The 16641-nt window shown below is 47.7% G+C and overlaps 48 pseudogenes; all 48 read right to left on the reverse strand.

The window, feature by feature from the left end:
* Positions 1 to 7: 7 nt before the first annotated feature.
* Positions 8 to 181, reverse strand: LOC143795592 (U2 spliceosomal RNA; annotated as a pseudogene).
* Positions 182 to 357: 176 nt separating this feature from the next.
* LOC143794811 (U2 spliceosomal RNA) lies at positions 358 to 531 on the reverse strand (annotated as a pseudogene).
* Positions 532 to 707: 176 nt separating this feature from the next.
* LOC143797185 (U2 spliceosomal RNA) lies at positions 708 to 881 on the reverse strand (annotated as a pseudogene).
* Positions 882 to 1057: 176 nt separating this feature from the next.
* LOC143795649 (U2 spliceosomal RNA) lies at positions 1058 to 1231 on the reverse strand (annotated as a pseudogene).
* A 138-nt stretch (positions 1232 to 1369) lies between these two features.
* LOC143794653 (U2 spliceosomal RNA) lies at positions 1370 to 1581 on the reverse strand (annotated as a pseudogene).
* A 197-nt stretch (positions 1582 to 1778) lies between these two features.
* LOC143801632 (U2 spliceosomal RNA) lies at positions 1779 to 1930 on the reverse strand (annotated as a pseudogene).
* Positions 1931 to 2105: 175 nt separating this feature from the next.
* LOC143796797 (U2 spliceosomal RNA) lies at positions 2106 to 2280 on the reverse strand (annotated as a pseudogene).
* Positions 2281 to 2456: 176 nt separating this feature from the next.
* On the reverse strand, positions 2457 to 2627 carry LOC143797364 (U2 spliceosomal RNA; annotated as a pseudogene).
* Positions 2628 to 2803: 176 nt separating this feature from the next.
* LOC143796717 (U2 spliceosomal RNA) lies at positions 2804 to 2977 on the reverse strand (annotated as a pseudogene).
* A 176-nt stretch (positions 2978 to 3153) lies between these two features.
* On the reverse strand, positions 3154 to 3327 carry LOC143795109 (U2 spliceosomal RNA; annotated as a pseudogene).
* Positions 3328 to 3503: 176 nt separating this feature from the next.
* Positions 3504 to 3677, reverse strand: LOC143795110 (U2 spliceosomal RNA; annotated as a pseudogene).
* A 176-nt stretch (positions 3678 to 3853) lies between these two features.
* On the reverse strand, positions 3854 to 4027 carry LOC143794754 (U2 spliceosomal RNA; annotated as a pseudogene).
* Positions 4028 to 4202: 175 nt separating this feature from the next.
* LOC143801598 (U2 spliceosomal RNA) lies at positions 4203 to 4376 on the reverse strand (annotated as a pseudogene).
* A 198-nt stretch (positions 4377 to 4574) lies between these two features.
* LOC143796238 (U2 spliceosomal RNA) lies at positions 4575 to 4726 on the reverse strand (annotated as a pseudogene).
* Positions 4727 to 4902: 176 nt separating this feature from the next.
* Positions 4903 to 5076, reverse strand: LOC143794812 (U2 spliceosomal RNA; annotated as a pseudogene).
* A 176-nt stretch (positions 5077 to 5252) lies between these two features.
* Positions 5253 to 5426, reverse strand: LOC143797186 (U2 spliceosomal RNA; annotated as a pseudogene).
* A 176-nt stretch (positions 5427 to 5602) lies between these two features.
* LOC143796817 (U2 spliceosomal RNA) lies at positions 5603 to 5776 on the reverse strand (annotated as a pseudogene).
* Positions 5777 to 5914: 138 nt separating this feature from the next.
* On the reverse strand, positions 5915 to 6126 carry LOC143794654 (U2 spliceosomal RNA; annotated as a pseudogene).
* Positions 6127 to 6323: 197 nt separating this feature from the next.
* On the reverse strand, positions 6324 to 6475 carry LOC143801633 (U2 spliceosomal RNA; annotated as a pseudogene).
* A 175-nt stretch (positions 6476 to 6650) lies between these two features.
* On the reverse strand, positions 6651 to 6825 carry LOC143796798 (U2 spliceosomal RNA; annotated as a pseudogene).
* Positions 6826 to 7001: 176 nt separating this feature from the next.
* LOC143795111 (U2 spliceosomal RNA) lies at positions 7002 to 7175 on the reverse strand (annotated as a pseudogene).
* A 176-nt stretch (positions 7176 to 7351) lies between these two features.
* Positions 7352 to 7522, reverse strand: LOC143797400 (U2 spliceosomal RNA; annotated as a pseudogene).
* Positions 7523 to 7698: 176 nt separating this feature from the next.
* LOC143796649 (U2 spliceosomal RNA) lies at positions 7699 to 7872 on the reverse strand (annotated as a pseudogene).
* Positions 7873 to 8048: 176 nt separating this feature from the next.
* LOC143795112 (U2 spliceosomal RNA) lies at positions 8049 to 8222 on the reverse strand (annotated as a pseudogene).
* Positions 8223 to 8398: 176 nt separating this feature from the next.
* Positions 8399 to 8572, reverse strand: LOC143795113 (U2 spliceosomal RNA; annotated as a pseudogene).
* A 176-nt stretch (positions 8573 to 8748) lies between these two features.
* LOC143795114 (U2 spliceosomal RNA) lies at positions 8749 to 8922 on the reverse strand (annotated as a pseudogene).
* Positions 8923 to 9097: 175 nt separating this feature from the next.
* Positions 9098 to 9271, reverse strand: LOC143801431 (U2 spliceosomal RNA; annotated as a pseudogene).
* Positions 9272 to 9447: 176 nt separating this feature from the next.
* On the reverse strand, positions 9448 to 9621 carry LOC143794582 (U2 spliceosomal RNA; annotated as a pseudogene).
* A 175-nt stretch (positions 9622 to 9796) lies between these two features.
* Positions 9797 to 9970, reverse strand: LOC143801504 (U2 spliceosomal RNA; annotated as a pseudogene).
* Positions 9971 to 10168: 198 nt separating this feature from the next.
* LOC143796239 (U2 spliceosomal RNA) lies at positions 10169 to 10320 on the reverse strand (annotated as a pseudogene).
* A 176-nt stretch (positions 10321 to 10496) lies between these two features.
* LOC143794813 (U2 spliceosomal RNA) lies at positions 10497 to 10670 on the reverse strand (annotated as a pseudogene).
* Positions 10671 to 10846: 176 nt separating this feature from the next.
* On the reverse strand, positions 10847 to 11020 carry LOC143797187 (U2 spliceosomal RNA; annotated as a pseudogene).
* A 176-nt stretch (positions 11021 to 11196) lies between these two features.
* On the reverse strand, positions 11197 to 11370 carry LOC143796530 (U2 spliceosomal RNA; annotated as a pseudogene).
* A 176-nt stretch (positions 11371 to 11546) lies between these two features.
* On the reverse strand, positions 11547 to 11720 carry LOC143796274 (U2 spliceosomal RNA; annotated as a pseudogene).
* A 176-nt stretch (positions 11721 to 11896) lies between these two features.
* Positions 11897 to 12070, reverse strand: LOC143794367 (U2 spliceosomal RNA; annotated as a pseudogene).
* A 176-nt stretch (positions 12071 to 12246) lies between these two features.
* LOC143794447 (U2 spliceosomal RNA) lies at positions 12247 to 12420 on the reverse strand (annotated as a pseudogene).
* A 176-nt stretch (positions 12421 to 12596) lies between these two features.
* LOC143801445 (U2 spliceosomal RNA) lies at positions 12597 to 12770 on the reverse strand (annotated as a pseudogene).
* A 176-nt stretch (positions 12771 to 12946) lies between these two features.
* Positions 12947 to 13117, reverse strand: LOC143797382 (U2 spliceosomal RNA; annotated as a pseudogene).
* A 176-nt stretch (positions 13118 to 13293) lies between these two features.
* On the reverse strand, positions 13294 to 13467 carry LOC143796906 (U2 spliceosomal RNA; annotated as a pseudogene).
* A 176-nt stretch (positions 13468 to 13643) lies between these two features.
* Positions 13644 to 13817, reverse strand: LOC143795115 (U2 spliceosomal RNA; annotated as a pseudogene).
* A 176-nt stretch (positions 13818 to 13993) lies between these two features.
* On the reverse strand, positions 13994 to 14167 carry LOC143796719 (U2 spliceosomal RNA; annotated as a pseudogene).
* Positions 14168 to 14343: 176 nt separating this feature from the next.
* On the reverse strand, positions 14344 to 14517 carry LOC143796720 (U2 spliceosomal RNA; annotated as a pseudogene).
* Positions 14518 to 14693: 176 nt separating this feature from the next.
* LOC143795116 (U2 spliceosomal RNA) lies at positions 14694 to 14867 on the reverse strand (annotated as a pseudogene).
* A 176-nt stretch (positions 14868 to 15043) lies between these two features.
* Positions 15044 to 15217, reverse strand: LOC143796721 (U2 spliceosomal RNA; annotated as a pseudogene).
* A 176-nt stretch (positions 15218 to 15393) lies between these two features.
* On the reverse strand, positions 15394 to 15567 carry LOC143795117 (U2 spliceosomal RNA; annotated as a pseudogene).
* Positions 15568 to 15743: 176 nt separating this feature from the next.
* LOC143795118 (U2 spliceosomal RNA) lies at positions 15744 to 15917 on the reverse strand (annotated as a pseudogene).
* A 176-nt stretch (positions 15918 to 16093) lies between these two features.
* LOC143795778 (U2 spliceosomal RNA) lies at positions 16094 to 16267 on the reverse strand (annotated as a pseudogene).
* A 175-nt stretch (positions 16268 to 16442) lies between these two features.
* LOC143801432 (U2 spliceosomal RNA) lies at positions 16443 to 16616 on the reverse strand (annotated as a pseudogene).
* Between the last annotated feature and the right edge of the window lie 25 nt (positions 16617 to 16641).

A 16641-nucleotide genomic window follows, 5' to 3' on the forward strand; every position in this document is an offset into this window, starting at 1 on the left:
ATCTGCATAACCACACCCTCCATCCCCGTGAAGGTTCCGTGTGATAAAGCAAGCTCCATTTCCAGCTCCCTGTTCCAAAAATCCATTTAATATATGGTCCCCAAATAGGGGACGTATCAGATATTAAACTAATAAGAACAGACACTACGCTTGATCTTGAGCCATTTGGCCGAGAAGAAATGATCAGAAATGGTTTGCCACTTGGGCCGCACCAAGGCCTACAACCGACATCCACTGTGGAGACGTAGCAAAAGATTGCCGCAGGGAAGACATTTCCAGAAACTCTGGATGCTCTGTCGATGACAGTTCTGCGGTGTGCATGTGTTCAAGCTGTGCGCAACGCGTTTTGAATCTGCATAACCACACCCTCCATCCCCGTGAAGGTTCCGTGTGACAAAGCAAGCTCCATTTCCAGCTCCCAGTTCCAAAAATCCATTTAATATATGGTCCCCAAATAGGGGACGTATCAGATATTAAACTAATAAGAACAGACACTACGCTTGATCTTGAGCCATTTGGCCGAGAAGAGATGATCAGAAATGGTTTGCCACTTGGGCCGCACCAAGGCCTACAACCGACACCCACTGTGGAGACGTAGAAAAAGATTGCCGCAGGAAAGACATTTCCAGAAACTCTGGATGCTCTATCGATGACAGTTCTGCGGTGTGCATGTGTTCAAGCTGTGCACAATGCGTTTTGAATCTGCATAACCACACCCTCCATCCCCGTGAAGGTTCCGTGTGACAAAGCAAGCTCCATTTCCAGCTCCCTGTTCCAAAAATCCATTTAATATATGGTCCCCAAATAAGGGACGTATCAGATATTAAACTAATAAGAACAGACACTACGCTTCATCTTGAGCCATTTGGCCGAGAAGAGATGATCAAAAATGGTTTGCCACTTGGGCCGCACCAAGGCCTACAACCGACACCCACTGTGGAGACGTAGCAAAAGATTGCCGCAGGGAAGACATTTCCAGAAACTCTGGATGCTCTGTCGATGACAGTTCTGCGGTGTGCATGTGTTCAAGCTGTGCGCAATGCGTTTTGAATCTGCATAACCACACCCTCCATCCCCGTGAAGGTTCCGTGTGACAAAGCAAGCTCCATTTCCAGCTCCCTGTTCCAAAAATCCATTTAATATATGGTCCCCAAATAGGGGACGTATCAGATATTAAACTAATAAGAACAGACACTACGCTTGATCTTGAGCCATTTGGCCAAGAAGAGATGATCAGAAATGGTTTGCCACTTGGGCCGCACCAAGGCCTACAACCGACACCCACTATGGAGACATAGCAAAAGATTGCCGCAGGGAAGACATTTCCAGAAACTCTGGATGATCTGTCGATGACAGTTCTGCGGTGTGCATGTGTTCAAGCTGTGTGAAACGCGTTTTGAATCTGCATAACCACACCCTCCACCCCCGTGATGGTTCCGTGCGACAAAGCAAGCTCCATTTCCAGCTCCCTGTTCCAAAAATCCATTTAATATATGGTCCCCAAATAGGGGACGTATCAGATATTAAACTAATAAGAACAGACACTACGCTTGATCTTGAGCCATTTGGCCGAGAAGAGATGATCAGAAATGGTTTGCCACTTGGGCCGCACCAAGGCCTACAACCGACATCCACTGTGAGACGTAGCAAAAGATTGCCGCAGGGAAGACATTTCCAGAAACTCTGGATGCTCTATCGATGACAGTTCTGCGGTGTGCATGTGTTCAAGCTGTGCGCAACGCGTTTTGAATCTGCATAACCACACCCTCCATCCCCGTGAAGGTTCCGTGCGACAAAGCAAGCTCCATTTCCAGCTGCCTGTTCCAAAAATCCATTTAATATATGGTCCCCAAATAGGGGACGTATCAGATATTAAACTAATAAGAACAGACACTACACTTGATCTTGAGCCATTTGGCCGAGAAGAGATGATCAGAAATGGTTTGCCACTTGGGCCGCACCAAGGCCTACAACCGACACCCACTGTGGAGACGTAGCAAAAGATTGCCGCAGGGAAGACATTTCCAGAAACTCTGGATGATCTGTCGATGACAGTTCTGCGGTGTGCATGTGTTCAAGCTGTGCGCAACGCGTTTTGAATCTGCATAACCACACCCTCCACCCCCGTGATGGTTCCGTGCGACAAAGCAAGCTCCATTTCCAGCTCCCTGTTCCAAAAATCCATTTAATATATGGTCCCAAAATAGGGGACGTATCAGATATTAAACTAATAAGAACAGACACTACGCTTGATCTTGAGCCATTTGGCCGAGAAGAGATGATCAGAAATGATTTGCCACTTGGGCCGCACCAAGGCCTACAACCGACACCCACTGTGGAGACGTAGCAAAAGATTGCCGCAGGGAAGACATTTCCAGAAACTCTGGATGCTCTGTCGATGACAGTTCTGCGGTGTGCATGTGTTCAAGCTGTGCGCAACGCGTTTTGAATCTGCATAACCACACCCTCCATCCCCGTGAAGGTTCCGTGTGACAAAGCAAGCTCCATTTCCAGCTCCCTGTTCCAAAAATCCATGTAATATATGGTCCCCAAATAGGGGACATATCAGATATTAAACTAATAACAGACACTACGCTTGATCTTGATCCATTTGGCCGAGAAGAGATGATCAGAAATGGTTTGCCACTTGGGCCGCACCAAGGCCTACAACCGACACCCACTGTTAAGACGTAGCAAAAGATTGCCGCAGGGAAGACATTTCCAGAAACTCTGGATGCTCTGTCGATGACAGTTCTGCGGTGTGCATGTGTTCAAGCTGTGCGCAACGCGTTTTGAATCTGCATAACCACACCCTCCATCCCCGTGAAGGTTCCGTGTGACAAAGCAAGCTCCATTTCCAGCTCCCTGTTCCAAAAATCCATTTAATATATGGTCCCCAAATAGGGGACGTAACAGATATTAAACTAATAAGAACAGACACTACGCTTGATCTTGAGCCATTTGGCCGAGAAGAGATGATCAGAAATGGTTTGCCACTTGGGCCGCACCAAGGCCTACAACCGACACCCACTGTGGAGACGTAGCAAAAGATTGCCGCAGGGAAGACATTTCCAGAAACTCTGGATGCTCTGTCGACGACAGTTCTGCGGTGTGCATGTGTTCAAGCTGTGCGCAACGCGTTTTGAATCTGCATAACCACACCCTCCATCCCCGTGAAGGTTCCGTGTGACAAAGCAAGCTCCATTTCCAGCTCCCTGTTCCAAAAATCCATTTAATATATGGTCCCCAAATAGGGGACGTATCAGATATTAAACTAATAAGAACAGACACTACGCTTGATCTTGAGCCATTTGGCCGAGAAGAGATGATCAGAAATGGTTTGCCACTTGGGCCGCACCAAGGCCTACAACCGACACCCACTGTGGAGACGTAGCAAAAGATTGCCGCAGGGAAGACATTTCCAGAAACTCTGGATGCTCTGTCGATGACAGTTCTGCGGTGTGCATGTGTTCAAGCTGTGTGCAACGCATTTTGAATCTGCATAACCACACCCTCCATCCCCGTGAAGGTTCCGTGTGACAAAGCAAGCTCCATTTCCAGCTCCCTGTTCCAAAAATCCATTTAATATATGGTCCCCAAATAGGGGACGTATCAGATATTAAACTAATAAGAACAGACACTACGCTTGATCTTGAGCCATTTGGCCGAGAAGAGATGATCAGAAATGGTTTGCCACTTGGGCCGCACCAAGGCCTACAACCGACACCAACTGTGGAGACGTAGCAAAAGATTGCCGCAGGGAAGACATTTCCAGAAACTCTGGATGCTCTGTCGATGACAGTTCTGCGGTGTGCATGTGTTCAAGCTGTGCGCAACGCGTTTTGAATCTGCATAACCACACCCTCCATCCCCGTGAAGGTTCCGTGTGATAAAGCAAGCTCCATTTCCAGCTCCCTGTTCCAAAAATCCATTTAATATATGGTCCCCAAATAGGGGACGTATCAGATATTAAACTAATAAGAACAGACACTACGCTTGATCTTGAGCCATTTGGCCGAGAAGAGATGATCAGAAATGGTTTGCCACTTGGGCCGCACCAAGGCCTACAACCGACATCCACTGTGAGATGTAGCAAAAGATTGCCGCAGGGAAGACATTTCCAGAAACTCTGGATGCTCTATCGATGACAGTTCTGCGGTGTGCATGTGTTCAAGCTGTGCGCAACGCGTTTTGAATCTGCATAACCACACCCTCCATCCCCGTGAAGGTTCCGTGCGACAAAGCAAGCTCCATTTCCAGCTCCCTGTTCCAAAAATCCATTTAATATATGGTCCCCAAATAGGGGACGTATCAGATATTAAACTAATAAGAACAGACACTACACTTGATCTTGAGCCATTTGGCCAAGAAGAGATGATCAGAAATGGTTTGCCACTTGGGCCGCACCAAGGCCTACAACCGACACCCACTGTGGAGACGTAGCAAAAGATTGCCGCAGGGAAGACATTTCCAGAAACTCTGGATGCTCTGTCGATGACAGTTCTGCGGTGTGCATGTGTTCAAGCTGTGCGCAACGCGTTTTGAATCTGCATAACCACACCCTTCATCCCCGTGAAGGTTCCGTGTGACAAAGCAAGCTCCATTTCCAGCTCCCTGTTCCAAAAATCCATTTAATGTATGGTCCCCAAATAGGGGACGTATCAGATATTAAACTAATAAGAACAGACACTACGCTTGATCTTGAGCCATTTGGCCGAGAAGAAATGATCAGAAATGGTTTGCCACTTGGGCCGCACCAAGGCCTACAACCGACATCCACTGTGGAGACGTAGCAAAAGATTGCCGCAGGGAAGACATTTCCAGAAACTCTGGATGCTCTGTCGATGACAGTTCTGCGGTGTGCATGTGTTCAAGCTGTGCGCAACGCGTTTTGAATCTGCATAACCACACCCTCCATCCCCGTGAAGGTTCCGTGTGACAAAGCAAGCTCCATTTCCAGCTCCCAGTTCCAAAAATCCATTTAATATATGGTCCCCAAATAGGGGACGTATCAGATATTAAACTAATAAGAACAGACACTACGCTTGATCTTGAGCCATTTGGCCGAGAAGAGATGATCAGAAATGGTTTGCCACTTGGGCCGCACCAAGGCCTACAACCGACACCCACTGTGGAGACGTAGCAAAAGATTGCCGCAGGAAAGACATTTCCAGAAACTCTGGATGCTCTATCGATGACAGTTCTGCGGTGTGCATGTGTTCAAGCTGTGCACAATGCGTTTTGAATCTGCATAACCACACCCTCCATCCCCGTGAAGGTTCCGTGTGACAAAGCAAGCTCCATTTCCAGCTCCCTGTTCCAAAAATCCATTTAATATATGGTCCCCAAATAAGGGACGTATCAGATATTAAACTAATAAGAACAGACACTACGCTTCATCTTGAGCCATTTGGCCGAGAAGAGATGATCAAAAATAGTTTGCCACTTGGGCCGCACCAAGGCCTACAACCGACACCCACTGTGGAGACGTAGCAAAAGATTGCCGCAGGGAAGACATTTCCAGAAACTCTGGATGCTCTGTCGATGACAGTTCTGCGGTGTGCATGTGTTCAAGCTGTGCGCAATGCGTTTTGAATCTGCATAACCACACCCTCCATCCCCGTGAAGGTTCCGTGTGACAAAGCAAGCTCCATTTCCAGCTCCCTGTTCCAAAAATCCATTTAATATATGGTCCCCAAATATGGGACGTATCAGATATTAAACTAATAAGAACAGACACTACGCTTGATCTTGAGCCATTTGGCCAAGAAGAGATGATCAGAAATGGTTTGCCACTTGGGCCGCACCAAGGCCTACAACCGACACCCACTGTGGAGACATAGCAAAAGATTGCCGCAGGGAAGACATTTCCAGAAACTCTGGATGATCTGTCGATGACAGTTCTGCGGTGTGCATGTGTTCAAGCTGTGTGAAACGCGTTTTGAATCTGCATAACCACACCCTCCACCCCCGTGATGGTTCCGTGCGACAAAGCAAGCTCCATTTCCAGCTCCCTGTTCCAAAAATCCATTTAATATATGGTCCCCAAATAGGGGACGTATCAGATATTAAACTAATAAGAACAGACACTACGCTTGATCTTGAGCCATTTGGCCGAGAAGAGATGATCAGAAATGGTTTGCCACTTGGGCCGCACCAAGGCCTACAACCGACATCCACTGTGAGACGTAGCAAAAGATTGCCGCAGGGAAGACATTTCCAGAAACTCTGGATGCTCTATCGATGACAGTTCTGCGGTGTGCATGTGTTCAAGCTGTGCGCAACGCGTTTTGAATCTGCATAACCACACCCTCCATCCCCGTGAAGGTTCCGTGCGACAAAGCAAGCTCCATTTCCAGCTGCCTGTTCCAAAAATCCATTTAATATATGGTCCCCAAATAGGGGACGTATCAGATATTAAACTAATAAGAACAGACACTACACTTGATCTTGAGCCATTTGGCCGAGAAGAGATGATCAGAAATGGTTTGCCACTTGGGCCGCACCAAGGCCTACAACCGACACCCACTGTGGAGACGTAGCAAAAGATTGCCGCATGGAAGACATTTCCAGAAACTCTGGATGATCTGTCGATGACAGTTCTGCGGTGTGCATGTGTTCAAGCTGTGCGCAACGCGTTTTGAATCTGCATAACCACACCCTCCACCCCCGTGATGGTTCCGTGCGACAAAGCAAGCTCCATTTCCAGCTCCCTGTTCCAAAAATCCATTTAATATATGGTCCCAAAATAGGGGACGTATCAGATATTAAACTAATAAGAACAGACACTACGCTTGATCTTGAGCCATTTGGCCGAGAAGAGATGATCAGAAATGATTTGCCACTTGGGCCGCACCAAGGCCTACAACCGACACCCACTGTGGAGACGTAGCAAAAGATTGCCGCAGGGAAGACATTTCCAGAAACTCTGGATGCTCTGTCGATGACAGTTCTGCGGTGTGCATGTGTTCAAGCTGTGCGCAACGCGTTTTGAATCTGCATAACCACACCCTCCATCCCCGTGAAGGTTCCGTGTGACAAAGCAAGCTCCATTTCCAGCTCCCTGTTCCAAAAATCCATTTAATATATGGTCCCCAAATAGGGGACGTATCAGATATTAAACTAATAAGAACAGACACTACGCTTGATCTTGAGCCATTTGGCCGAGAAGAGATGATCAGAAATGGTTTGCCACTTGGGCCGCACCAAGGCTTACAACCGACACCCACTGTGGAGACGTAGCAAAAGATTGCCGCAGGGAAGACATTTCCAGAAACTCTGGATGCTCTGTCGATGACAGTTCTGCGGTGTGCATGTGTTCAAGCTGTGCGCAACGCGTTTTGAATCTGCATAACCACACCCTCCATCCCCGTGAAGGTTCCGTGTGACAAAGCAAGCTCCATTTCCAGCTCCCTGTTCCAAAAATCCATGTAATATATGGTCCCCAAATAGGGGACGTATCAGATATTAAACTAATAACAGACACTACGCTTGATCTTGATCCATTTGGCTGAGAAGAGATGATCAGAAATGGTTTGCCACTTGGGCCGCACCAAGGCCTACAACCGACACCCACTGTTAAGACGTAGCAAAAGATTGCCGCAGGGAAGACATTTCCAGAAACTCTGGATGCTCTGTCGATGACAGTTCTGCGGTGTGCATGTGTTCAAGCTGTGCGCAACGCGTTTTGAATCTGCATAACCACACCCTCCATCCCTGTGAAGGTTCCGTGTGACAAAGCAAGCTCCATTTCCAGCTCCCTGTTCCAAAAATCCATTTAATATATGGTCCCCAAATAGGGGACGTAACAGATATTAAACTAATAAGAACAGACACTACGCTTGATCTTGAGCCATTTGGCCGAGAAGAGATGATCAGAAATGGTTTGCCACTTGGGCCGCACCAAGGCCTACAACCGACACCCACTGTGGAGACGTAGCAAAAGATTGCCGCAGGGAAGACATTTCCAGAAACTCTGGATGCTCTGTCGACGACAGTTCTGCGGTGTGCATGTGTTCAAGCTGTGCGCAACGCGTTTTGAATCTGCATAACCACACCCTCCATCCCCGTGAAGGTTCCGTGTGACAAAGCAAGCTCCATTTCCAGCTCCCTGTTCCAAAAATCCATTTAATATATGGTCCCCAAATAGGGGACGTATCAGATATTAAACTAATAAGAACAGACACTACGCTTGATCTTGAGCCATTTGGCCGAGAAGAGATGATCAGAAATGGTTTGCCACTTGGGCCGCACCAAGGCCTACAACCGACACCCACTGTGGAGACGTAGCAAAAGATTGCCGCAGGGAAGACATTTCCAGAAACTCTGGATGCTCTGTCGATGACAGTTCTGCGGTGTGCATGTGTTCAAGCTGTGTGCAACGCATTTTGAATCTGCATAACCACACCCTCCATCCCCGTGAAGGTTCCGTGTGACAAAGCAAGCTCCATTTCCAGCTCCCTGTTCCAAAAATCCATTTAATATATGGTCCCCAAATAGGGGACGTATCAGATATTAAACTAATAAGAACAGACACTACGCTTGATCTTGAGCCATTTGGCCGAGAAGAGATGATCAGAAATGGTTTGCCACTTGGGCCGCACCAAGGCCTACAACCGACACCAACTGTGGAGACGTAGCAAAAGATTGCCGCAGGGAAGACATTTCCAGAAACTCTGGATGCTCTGTCGATGACAGTTCTGCGGTGTGCATGTGTTCAAGCTGTGCGCAACGCGTTTTGAATCTGCATAACCACACCCTCCATCCCCGTGAAGGTTCCGTGTGACAAAGCAAGCTCCATTTCCAGCTCCCTGTTCCAAAAATCCATTTAATATATGGTCCCCAAATAGGGGACGTATCAGATATTAAACTAATAAGAACAGACACTACGCTTGATCTTGAGCCATTTGGCCGAGAAGAGATGATCAGAAATGGTTTGCCACTTGGGCCGCACCAAGGCCTACAACCGACATCCACTGTGAGACGTAGCAAAAGATTGCCGCAGGGAAGACATTTCCAGAAACTCTGGATGCTCTATCGATGACAGTTCTGCGGTGTGCATGTGTTCAAGCTGTGCGCAACGCGTTTTGAATCTGCATAACCACACCCTCCATCCCTGTGAAGGTTCCGTGCGACAAAGCAAGCTCCATTTCCAGCTCCCTGTTCCAAAAATCCATTTAATATATGGTCCCCAAATAGGGGACGTATCAGATATTAAACTAATAAGAACAGACACTACACTTGATCTTGAGCCATTTGGCCGAGAAGAGATGATCAGAAATGGTTTGCCACTTGGGCCGCACCAAGGCCTACAACCGACACCAACTGTGGAGACGTAGCAAAAGATTGCCGCAGGGAAGACATTTCCAGAAACTCTGGATGCTCTGTCGATGACAGTTCTGCGGTGTGCATGTGTTCAAGCTGTGCGCAACGCGTTTTGAATCTGCATAACCACACCCTCCATCCCCGTGAAGGTTCTGTGTGATAAAGCAAGCTCCATTTCCAGCTCCCTGTTCCAAAAATCCATTTAATATATGGTCCCCAAATAGGGGACGTATCAGATATTAAACTAATAAGAACAGACACTACGCTTGATCTTGAGCCATTTGGCCGAGAAGAGATGATCAGAAATGGTTTGCCACTTGGGCCGCACCAAGGCCTACAACCGACATCCACTGTGAGACGTAGCAAAAGATTGCCGCAGGGAAGACATTTCCAGAAACTCTGGATGCTCTATCGATGACAGTTCTGCGGTGTGCATGTGTTCAAGCTGTGCGCAACGCGTTTTGAATCTGCATAACCACACCCTCCATCCCCGTGAAGGTTCCGTGCGACAAAGCAAGCTCCATTTCCAGCTCCCTGTTCCAAAAATCCATTTAATATATGGTCCCCAAATAGGGGACGTATCAGATATTAAACTAATAAGAACAGACACTACACTTGATCTTGAGCCATTTGGCCGAGAAGAGATGATCAGAAATGGTTTGCCACTTGGGCCGCACCAAGGCCTACAACCGACACCCACTGTGGAGACGTAGCAAAAGATTGCCGCAGGGAAGACATTTCCAGAAACTCTGGATGCTCTGTCGATGACAGTTCTGCGGTGTGCATGTGTTCAAGCTGTGCGCAACGCGTTTTGAATCTGCATAACCACACCCTTCATCCCCGTGAAGGTTCCGTGTGACAAAGCAAGCTCCATTTCCAGCTCCCTGTTCCAAAAATCCATTTAATGTATGGTCCCCAAATAGGGGACGTATCAGATATTAAACTAATAAGAACAGACACTACGCTTGATCTTGAGCCATTTGGCCGAGAAGAAATGATCAGAAATGGTTTGCCACTTGGGCCGCACCAAGGCCTACAACCGACATCCACTGTGGAGACGTAGCAAAAGATTGCCGCAGGGAAGACATTTCCAGAAACTCTGGATGCTCTGTCGATGACAGTTCTGCGGTGTGCATGTGTTCAAGCTGTGCGCAACGCGTTTTGAATCTGCATAACCACACCCTCCATCCCCGTGAAGGTTCCGTGTGACAAAGCAAGCTCCATTTCCAGCTCCCAGTTCCAAAAATCCATTTAATATATGGTCCCCAAATAGGGGACGTATCAGATATTAAACTAATAAGAACAGACACTACGCTTGATCTTGAGCCATTTGGCCGAGAAGAGATGATCAGAAATGGTTTGCCACTTGGGCCGCACCAAGGCCTACAACCGACACCCACTGTGGAGACGTAGCAAAAGATTGCCGCAGGAAAGACATTTCCAGAAACTCTGGATGCTCTATCGATGACAGTTCTGCGGTGTGCATGTGTTCAAGCTGTGCACAATGCGTTTTGAATCTGCATAACCACACCCTCCATCCCCGTGAAGGTTCCGTGTGACAAAGCAAGCTCCATTTCCAGCTCCCTGTTCCAAAAATCCATTTAATATATGGTCCCCAAATAAGGGACGTATCAGATATTAAACTAATAAGAACAGACACTACGCTTCATCTTGAGCCATTTGGCCGAGAAGAGATGATCAAAAATGGTTTGCCACTTGGGCCGCACCAAGGCCTACAACCGACACCCACTGTGGAGACGTAGCAAAAGATTGCCGCAGGGAAGACATTTCCAGAAACTCTGGATGCTCTGTCGACGACAGTTCTGCGGTGTGCATGTGTTCAAGCTGTGCGCAACGCGTTTTGAATCTGCATAACCACACCCTCCATCCCCGTGAAGGTTCCGTGTGACAAAGCAAGCTCCATTTCCAGCTCCCTGTTCCAAAAATCCATTTAATATATTGTCCCCAAATAGGGGACGTATCAGATATTAAACTAATAAGAACAGACACTACGCTTGATCTTGAGCCATTTGGCCAGGAAGAGATGATCAGAAATGGTTTGCCACTTGGGCCGCACCAAGGCCTACAACCGACACCCACTGTGGAGACGTAGCTAAAGATTGCCGCAGGGAAGACATTTCCAGAAACTCTGGATGATCTGTCAATGATAGTTCTGCGGTGTGCATGTGTTCAAGCTGTGCGCAACGCGTTTTGAATCTGCATAACCACACCCTCCATCCCCGTGAAGGTTCCGTGTGACAAAGCAAGCTCCATTTCCAGCTCCCTGTTCCAAAAATCCATTTAATATATGGTCCCCAAATAGGGGATGTATCAGATATTAAACTAATAAGAACAGACACTACGCTTGATCTTGAGCCATTTGGCCGAGAAGAGATGATCAGAAATGGTTTGCCACTTGGGCCGCACCAAGGCCTACAACCGACACCCACTGTGGAGACGTAGCAAAAGATTGCCGCAGGGAAGACATTTCCAGAAACTCTGGATGATCTGTCGATGACAGTTCTGCGGTGTGCATGTGTTCAAGCTGTGCGCAACGCGTTTTGAATCTGCATAACCACACCCTCCACCCCCGTGAAGGTTCCGTGCGACAAAGCAAGCTCCATTTCCAGCTCCCTGTTCCAAAAATCCATTTAATATATGGTCCCCAAATAGGGGACGTATCAGCTATTAAACTAATAAGAACAGACACTACGCTTGATCTTGAGCCATTTGGCCGAGAAGAGATGATCAGAAATGGTTTGCCACTTGGGCCGCACCAAGGCCTGCAACCGACACTTACTGTGGAGACGTAGCAAAAGATAGCCGCAGGGAAGACATTTCCAGAAACTCTGGATGCTCTGTCGATGACAGTTCTGCGGTGTGCATGTGTTCAAGCTGTGCGCAACGCGTTTTGAATCTGCATAACCACACCCTCCATCCCCGTGAAGGTTCCGTGTGACAGAGCAAGCTCCATTTCCAGCTCCCTGGTCCAAAAATCCATTTAATATATGGTCCCCAAATAGGGGACGTATCAGATATTAAACTAATAAGAACAGACACTACGCTTGATCTTGAGCCATTTGGCCGAGAAGAGATGATCAGAAATGGTTTGCCACTTGGGCCGCACCAAGGCCTACAACCGACACCCACTGTGGAGACGTAGCAAAAGATTGCCGCAGGGAAGACATTTCCAGAAACTCTGGATGCTCTGTCGACGACAGTTCTGCGGTGTGCATGTGTTCAAGCTGTGCGCAACGCGTTTTGAATCTGCATAACCACACCCTCCATCCCCGTGAAGGTTCCGAGTGACAGAGCAAGCTCCATTTCCAGCTCCCTGTTCCAAAAATCCATTTAATATATGGTCCCCAAATAGGGGACGTATCAGATATTAAACTAATAAGAACAGACACTACGCTTGATCTTGAGCCATTTGGCCGAGAAGAGATGATCAGAAATGGTTTGCCACTTGGGCCGCACCAAGGCCTACAACCGACACCCACTGTGGAGACGTAGCAAAAGATTGCCGCAGGGAAGACATTTCCAGAAACTCTGGATGCTCTGTCGATGACAGTTCTGCGGTGTGCATGTGTTCAAGCTGTGCGCAACGCGTTTTGAATCTGCATAACCACACCCTCCATCCCCGTGAAGGTTCCGTGTGACAAAGCAAGCTCCATTTCCAGCTCCCTGTTCCAAAAATCCATGTAATATATGGTCCCCAAATAGGGGACGTATCAGATATTAAACTAATAACAGACACTACGCTTGATCTTGATCCATTTGGCCGAGAAGAGATGATCAGAAATGGTTTGCCACTTGGGCCGCACCAAGGCCTACAACCGACACCCACTGTTAAGACGTAGCAAAAGATTGCCGCAGGGAAGACATTTCCAGAAACTCTGGATGCTCTGTCGATGACAGTTCTGCGGTGTGCATGTGTTCAAGCTGTGCGCAACGCGTTTTGAATCTGCATAACCACACCCTCCATCCCCGTGAAGGTTCCGTGTCACAAAGCAAGCTCCATTTCCAGCTCCCTGTTCCAAAAATCCATTTAATATATGGTCCCCAAATAGGGGACGTAACAGATATTAAACTAATAAGAACAGACACTACGCTTGATCTTGAGCCATTTGGCCGAGAAGAGATGATCAGAAATGGTTTGCCACTTGGGCCGCACCAAGGCCTACAACCGACACCCACTGTGGAGACGTAGCAAAAGATTGCCGCAGGGAAGACATTTCCAGAAACTCTGGATGCTCTGTCGACGACAGTTCTGCGGTGTGCATGTGTTCAAGCTGTGCGCAACGCGTTTTGAATCTGCATAACCACACCCTCCATCCCCGTGAAGGTTCCGTGTGACAAAGCAAGCTCCATTTCCAGCTCCCTGTTCCAAAAATCCATTTAATATATGGTCCCCAAATAGGGGACGTATCAGATATTAAACTAATAAGAACAGACACTACGCTTGATCTTGAGCCATTTGGCCGAGAAGAGATGATCAGAAATGGTTTGCCACTTGGGCCGCACCAAGGCCTACAACCGACACCCACTGTTAAGACGTAGCAAAAGATTGCCGCAGGGAAGACATTTCCAGAAACTCTGGATGCTCTGTCGATGACAGTTCTGCGGTGTGCATGTGTTCAAGCTGTGCGCAACGCGTTTTGAATCTGCATAACCACACCCTCCATCCCCGTGAAGGTTCCGTGTGACAAAGCAAGCTCCATTTCCAGCTCCCTGTTCCAAAAATCCATTTAATATATGGTCCCCAAATAGGGGACGTAACAGATATTAAACTAATAAGAACAGACACTACGCTTGATCTTGAGCCATTTGGCCGAGAAGAGATGATCAGAAATGGTTTGCCACTTGGGCCGCACCAAGGCCTACAACCGACACCCACTGTGGAGACGTAGCAAAAGATTGCCGCAGGGAAGACATTTCCAGAAACTCTGGATGCTCTGTCGACGACAGTTCTGCGGTGTGCATGTGTTCAAGCTGTGCGCAACGCGTTTTGAATCTGCATAACCACACCCTCCATCCCCGTGAAGGTTCCGTGTGACAAAGCAAGCTCCATTTCCAGCTCCCTGTTCCAAAAATCCATTTAATATATGGTCCCCAAATAGGGGACGTAACAGATATTAAACTAATAAGAACAGACACTACGCTTGATCTTGAGCCATTTGGCCGAGAAGAGATGATCAGAAATGGTTTGCCACTTGGGCCGCACCAAGGCCTACAACCGACACCCACTGTGGAGACGTAGCAAAAGATTGCCGCAGGGAAGACATTTCCAGAAACTCTGGATGCTCTGTCGATGACAGTTCTGCGGTGTGCATGTGTTCAAGCTGTGTGCAACGCATTTTGAATCTGCATAACCACACCCTCCATCCCCGTGAAGGTTCCGTGTGACAAAGCAAGCTCCATTTCCAGCTCCCTGTTCCAAAAATCCATTTAATATATGGTCCCCAAATAGGGGACGTATCAGATATTAAACTAATAAGAACAGACACTACGCTTGATCTTGAGCCATTTGGCCGAGAAGAGATGATCAGAAATGGTTTGCCACTTGGGCCGCACCAAGGCCTACAACCGACACCCACTGTTAAGACGTAGCAAAAGATTGCCGCAGGGAAGACATTTCCAGAAACTCTGGATGCTCTGTCGATGACAGTTCTGCGGTGTGCATGTGTTCAAGCTGTGCGCAACGCGTTTTGAATCTGCATAACCACACCCTCCATCCCCGTGAAGGTTCCGTGTGACAAAGCAAGCTCCATTTCCAGCTCCCTGTTCCAAAAATCCATTTAATATATGGTCCCCAAATAGGGGACGTAACAGATATTAAACTAATAAGAACAGACACTACGCTTGATCTTGAGCCATTTGGCCGAGAAGAGATGATCAGAAATGGTTTGCCACTTGGGCCGCACCAAGGCCTACAACCGACACCCACTGTGGAGACGTAGCAAAAGATTGCCGCAGGGAAGACATTTCCAGAAACTCTGGATGCTCTGTTGACGACAGTTCTGCGGTGTGCATGTGTTCAAGCTGTGCGCAACGCGTTTTGAATCTGCATAACCACACCCTCCATCCCCGTGAAGGTTCCGTGTGACAAAGCAAGCTCCATTTCCAGCTCCCTGTTCCAAAAATCCATTTAATATATGGTCCCCAAATAGGGGACGTATCAGATATTAAACTAATAAGAACAGACACTACGCTTGATCTTGAGCCATTTGGCCGAGAAGAGATGATCAGAAATGGTTTGCCACTTGGGCCGCACCAAGGCCTACAACCGACACCCACTGTGGAGACGTAGCAAAAGATTGCCGCAGGGAAGACATTTCCAGAAACTCTGGATGCTCTGTCGATGACAGTTCTGCGGTGTGCATGTGTTCAAGCTGTGTGCAACGCATTTTGAATCTGCATAACCACACCCTCCATCCCCGTGAAGGTTCCGTGTGACAAAGCAAGCTCCATTTCCAGCTCCCTGTTCCAAAAATCCATTTAATATATGGTCCCCAAATAGGGGACGTATCAGATATTAAACTAATAAGAACAGACACTACGCTTGATCTTGAGCCATTTGGCCGAGAAGAGATGATCAGAAATGGTTTGCCACTTGGGCCGCACCAAGGCCTACAACCGACACCAACTGTGGAGACGTAGCAAAAGATTGCCGCAGGGAAGACATTTCCAGAAACTCTGGATGCTCTGTCGATGACAGTTCTGCGGTGTGCATGTGTTCAAGCTGTGCGCAACGCGTTTTGAATCTGCATAACCACACCCTCCATCCCCGTGAAGGTTCCGTGTCACAAAGCAAGCTCCATTTCCAGCTCCCTGTTCCAAAAATCCATTTAATATATGGTCCCCAAATAGGGGACGTATCAGATATTAAACTAATAAGAACAGACACTACGCTTGATCTTGAGCCATTTGGCCGAGAAGAGATGATCAGAAATGGTTTGCCACTTGGGCCGCACCAAGGCCTACAACCGACATCCACTGTGAGACGTAGCAAAAGATTGCCGCAGGGAAGACATTTCCAGAAACTCTGGATGCTCTATCGATGACAGTTCTGCGGTGTGCATGTGTTCAAGCTGTGCGCAACGCGTTTTGAATCTGCATAACCACACCCTCCATCCCTGTGAAGGTTCCGTGCGACAAAGCAAGCTCCATTTCCAGCTCCCTGTTCCAAAAATCCATTTAATATATGGTCCCCAAATAGGGGACGTATCAGATATTAAACTAATAAGAACAGACACTACACTTGATCTTGAGCCATTTGGCCGAGAAGAGATGATCAGAAATGGTTTGCCACTTGGG

The sequence above is a fragment of the Ranitomeya variabilis genome, chromosome 1 (genome assembly GCF_051348905.1).
Source record: "Ranitomeya variabilis isolate aRanVar5 chromosome 1, aRanVar5.hap1, whole genome shotgun sequence".
Taxonomy (NCBI): Eukaryota; Metazoa; Chordata; class Amphibia; order Anura; family Dendrobatidae; genus Ranitomeya; species Ranitomeya variabilis.